The sequence below is a fragment of the Sinocyclocheilus grahami genome, unplaced genomic scaffold, assembly GCF_001515645.1.
Source record: "Sinocyclocheilus grahami isolate Dianchi unplaced genomic scaffold, SAMN03320097.WGS_v1.1 scaffold25.1, whole genome shotgun sequence".
NCBI classification, from domain to species: domain Eukaryota; kingdom Metazoa; phylum Chordata; class Actinopteri; order Cypriniformes; family Cyprinidae; genus Sinocyclocheilus; species Sinocyclocheilus grahami.
The window spans coordinates 358,591-363,703 of NW_015505204.1; the positions used below are offsets into that span (position 1 = coordinate 358,591).

The 5,113-nt window shown below is 38.8% G+C and overlaps 1 pseudogene; it reads right to left on the reverse strand.

Annotated features, from left to right (window-relative positions):
- The window catches only part of LOC107564846 (myomesin-2-like), a 29,810-nt pseudogene that overhangs the window by 4,633 nt on the left and 20,064 nt on the right, over positions 1–5,113 (reverse strand).

Here is a 5,113-nt window from a genome sequence, read left to right on the forward strand (position 1 = left end):
ATACACACATATATATATATATATATACACACACACACACACATATATACATATATACATATATATCTATTCATATTCATATATCATATTCATTATATCATAGTTCAGAGATGAGTACCTTTGCCAGAAATGTCATAGACAGAGGTGTCCTTTCCACGGTCATCACCCAGTACAGCTTTGTAAATTCCCTGGTCTTTCCTGGAGAACTGTTAGAACAAAAAACAGTTACAAAATATGTACATATTCAGAATTATGAAGCTCTAAACTGTTATAAAAGATTAATTGCATTTATGTTCATGTTTTATAAACTTTGATCTCTGGAGCGCTGGTTGTCATACCATGGGGATTGGAAGAGAGCAAGATCCAGACATTGGGTTTGGTGGAACATCAACAGGAATTTCTTCATCATCTTTAAACCAGGTAAATGCTGTCTCTTTCACACTTTTTATCATACAATGAAAGGTGATTCCATTTGCTTCCACTGTATGGAAAATAGCAGCGTGGACATCCTGCTAAACATCTTTTGTGTTCCAATCAAGAAAGAAATATGATTTGGAACAAAACCTATATGCTGCATGTTAAAGAAAGGTTGTTGATGAGTGCTTACGGTTGGTAATAATGCAGTATTGCAGTTACCTGGCAGCACTTTAGCACATACAGGATCGGACACATCTGAGGCTTTTCCAACATCTTTAGCATTCACAGCCCGCACTCTGAACACATATGAAGCTCCAGTATCTAGTCCAGACACCTACAGATCAGTTTATAAACATATGAATATTTATTTCACTTATCACATTCATGTCCTTGTCTTCAATGTTGGCATTTTTCAGTTTTGCAACAAAATGAGGGGTTTTGTGTGATACCTTCAGGTAACAATGCCCAACTGGCTCCGCATTCACAGCGACAAAATCTGATGAGCCCTTCTTAGCCATGTCCACAAAGTAGCCAGTGATGGGACCAGCTCCGGCGTACACAGGAGGCTTCCACTGCACCAGGACGGAGGTATCACGCACCTCCCAGAAACTAATGTCATATGCTGGGCCTGATAACAAAGAGAGAAAAAAATTATTTAGACAAGACCGTATTTTCGGCTGTGCAACCTCCATATATGAATTACGATGACAGGAGCTATTGATGTTTAACTCAGTGCAGTTATTATTTTTTCAGGGTACTGACCAGGTTCAGCCATTGTCCAGGCCTCGCAAGCAAAAGCTTTGCTGGGCTCAGATGGAAGGCCAACTCCGGCCAAGTTAGCAGCCTGAATCTTGAACTCATAGAAAACTCCAGTGGTCAGATTCTCCACCTGGATCCAGAAGTTAAAAATACAGACCAATCCGGAAAACACACAACAACTGTATACATTTAGAGTAGTTTTTTATTCCATATGTATAAATAATACATCATGCAGCATATTTTCATATCTAAAGTTCTTGAATAGATATTGACAAATATATTCATGTAGAGCGTACCGTGAAGGTCCTGTGGGCAGCTGGACTGGGGCTAACCTCCTTCCAGTCCACTGATTCTGCCTCGCGCTTGTCCAGGTAGTAAGACGTGATCTTAGAGCCGCCAGTGTTTTTGGGGCGTTTCCAGGCCAGGGTCATGGAGGATCCATTACAGTTGAGCAGACTGATGCCGTATGGGGCAGAGGGAGTAGCTGATCATGTGGGACAGAGGGAAAAAACGTTCAGCATGACGGATAATGTTACTGATGATCACATACGGTATGAGCGACTGGAGCCATTGTGGATCAAATAATAATTGACTGTGACATTAGATTCAGTGATACTGACAGAGTGATTGGTTACAGACATCATACACAAATTCACAAGCAGCCAAGACTTTTAATGTGCCTACAATAAGTGTGCCTCACATTGCAGGGACTTTACTAAATATTGCATAAAAGAAGTGCTGATTTCATTAGGCTTGTGTGTAAATAACAGGAGTGGATGTGCTAAATCAGTTTATAAATGGAAGTATATCACATGCGTACCATACTCCACTGCCCCAGCTGTATAAGATAACACAAGTTTTTATATGGCAACGACTTCAAAACATGGCGCTTTATTGAAATGCTAAATGAGAAATTGTGCATGACCACCAATTATATGTTATTTCTCAGTCTTCTTTTTTCATTTAAAATCAGTTTGACACCTACACACACACACACACACACACACACACATGTGTACTATATGCCCACTCTATCATTGGATTTGTTTTGCATAGTATTACATCTGCAACTGACAATGTCTGTTTTCGCATGATAATACATCCACACCAGTAGGTGTCAGTATAAACTATAAAACCACCGTTGTATTCAGGCCAGTAAAACACAAAAAATATTTATTGCACCTTTAATATCCTGCTTTAAGATTCCTACTATTCCTAAACCTTTAATATTTGACTATTTATTTGACTATTTATTGGATACATTTGCGTATTTTTGCATCTACAACTGACAATGTTTGGATAATACATCCACACCAGTAGGTGTCAGTATAAACTACAAGACCACTGCTGTATACAAGCCGGTGAAACACAAAAAAATATGATTTAGTGTGCCTTTAAATAAAAAATGGATCACCATTTTGGTTAGTCTAATCCTAACTTCCCTTTCCTTTATAACCTTTGTAACACTGCTACAGGAGTCGTAAAGTTGTATACGTACAAAGAGCAGCATCAATGAAGAGAGGAGCAGAGTCCTGTGATTCATCACTCAAACCGTAAGCATTCACAGCTTGCACACGGAACACGTAAGTGTCTCCGGGGACCAAACCATGGACCACAAACCTGACAAATGTAAATCCAGATAGTCAAGCACAATGTAAAATTACTTCCAGAAACCAGTCAAAAATTTTCAAGCAATTAATAAATCGAAATCTGGACATTTTTGTGTGCATTTTACCTGGTGTGTTTGTAAGGCCTGTGGTTACAAGGGAACCATTTCTTGGAGCCGACCAGAGATGCATCCACATAATAACCCATGAGGTTGTTGGCATGTTTCGGGGGCTGCCACTGCACAAAAGTAGATGTTTTGGTGTTTCTGGAAGCAATCACCTGTCCTGGGGCAGAAGGGACACCTGCACAAACAAAACACACGATTTTTGTAAAAAAAACATCATGACATATTTTCACTGGTTTAACTGGGAGTGGAAGTCTGCCGTGCTGAAAGTGAACATGTTATGGTGGATGGATGTGTCCTGAGGTGGGACTAAAATAATAAAAGTGAGCCAAACAACAACAAAGTGTCAGAGTTCTTGTGGAGGGGGACAGCTTTTAAGATCATACTATTTGAGACTTTTAGCGATCTATGTGATTTCCCTTTTCGCAAAGCAGAAGGCTGTGGTAACATACATACCAATGTTCGAAACAACACCTGCAAAATACAGCATAGAAGAAGCATTTGTAGGATTTTTTTTGCACTGAACAACATCCTCTGGACATTTTATTTAACATAGCTTTGCATCTGACAGTTAAACAACCACAACAGCTGGACTCAGTTTAGAGCCTTCTTACCATAAGGGTCCACCTTTTGGATGGCTGCTGTGGGCTCTGACGGCTCACTTGAGCCATACTTGTTGACAGTGATTACGCGGAAACGGTAATATTTCTTGTCCTCCATATCGTAAACAGGGAAACGGGGAGATCGTAGCTGGACCGCCGTGTTGACTCTCTGCCAGATGTGACTGTCACCTACACACTAAGTCATGGAGGGTCACAGATGGGAAGTCGTGGCCTAATGGTTAGAGAGTCGAACTCGTAACACAAAGGTTGCGGGTTCGAGTCTCGTACCAATTCCAAATGGTCACCATACTTGGCCACATGTCACGTCACTTCACTTCACTTCGTTCGTCACTTCGTCAGATGGCCATTATGAGGAGAGTTTCCCCTTAAAAACCCAGGAATTATGGGAGAAAATAGGAGAAACCTATTTACAAAATATAATGACTAGTACTGTAAAATTACATTACTTTAATAGTGTATTACATTAAAATTGTTATTGCATTTTTATGTATAAATGTGACCCTGGACCCCATAACCAATCATAAGGGTAAATTTTTTGAAATTGAGATTTATACATCATCTGAAAACTGAATAGATAAGCTTTCCATTGATGGTTTGTTAGGATAGTACAATATTTGGCCGAGATACAACTATTTGAAAATCTGGAATCTGAGGGTGCAAAAAAAATCAAAATATTGAGAAAATTGCCTTTAAAGTTATCCAAATGAAGTTCTTAGCTACGCATATTACTAATCAAAAATGAAGTTTTTAAATATCTACAGTAGGAAATTTACAAAATATCTTCATGGAACATGATCTTTACTTAATGTCCTAATGATTTTTGGCATAAAAGAAAAATCAATAATTTTGATCAATGTATTTTTGGATATTTCTACAAATATACCCCAGCGACTTAAGACTGCTTTTGTGGTCCAGGGTCACAAATACGTTTTTTTCTTGACTATTGACTGTTTTAAATCTAACATTGTTTATTCTTAAAACTTTTGTGATTAAGAAATGTACATTATTTATTCGATTTTTAGCCTTATATAAGAACAAATTGTATATTTTTTACAGATAAAAAAGTGCACACACACCTTCTCATTGAGGTACCACACAGGTGCCCGTCCTCGAGGGCTAGGTGGTGTCCAGCTCAGAACAATGTATGTTTTGTTTATTTCTGTAGCATGCACATTGGTGGGTGGATCTGGTATTGTTACATACACTAAACAGGAATAAATCAGATGTTTATTTATACAAAATAATACTTTTAACATAACATCTACATATAAACTCTTATTTGCAGTGTGTTAGTAACTTAGTTCTAATGTATTGAGACAACATGAATTTTTGGGAAAAAAAGGACCTGTCAAATAAAGCTACTGTAGAGAAAGAACGTCTCGGTTACGTATGTAACCCTCGTTCCCTGAAGGAGGGAACGGAGACGTCACGTCGGAGGACCGACGAAATTGGGATCTCGCTTAGAGGGACCAATCTACTTCGAGTGTAAACTAAACGAGCCAATGCAAATTGGCATGCGATTATTGCATCCAGCTGCTGCTGATCACAGCGTGAGTATAAGTAGGCAGCAGGTGCAGCGCAT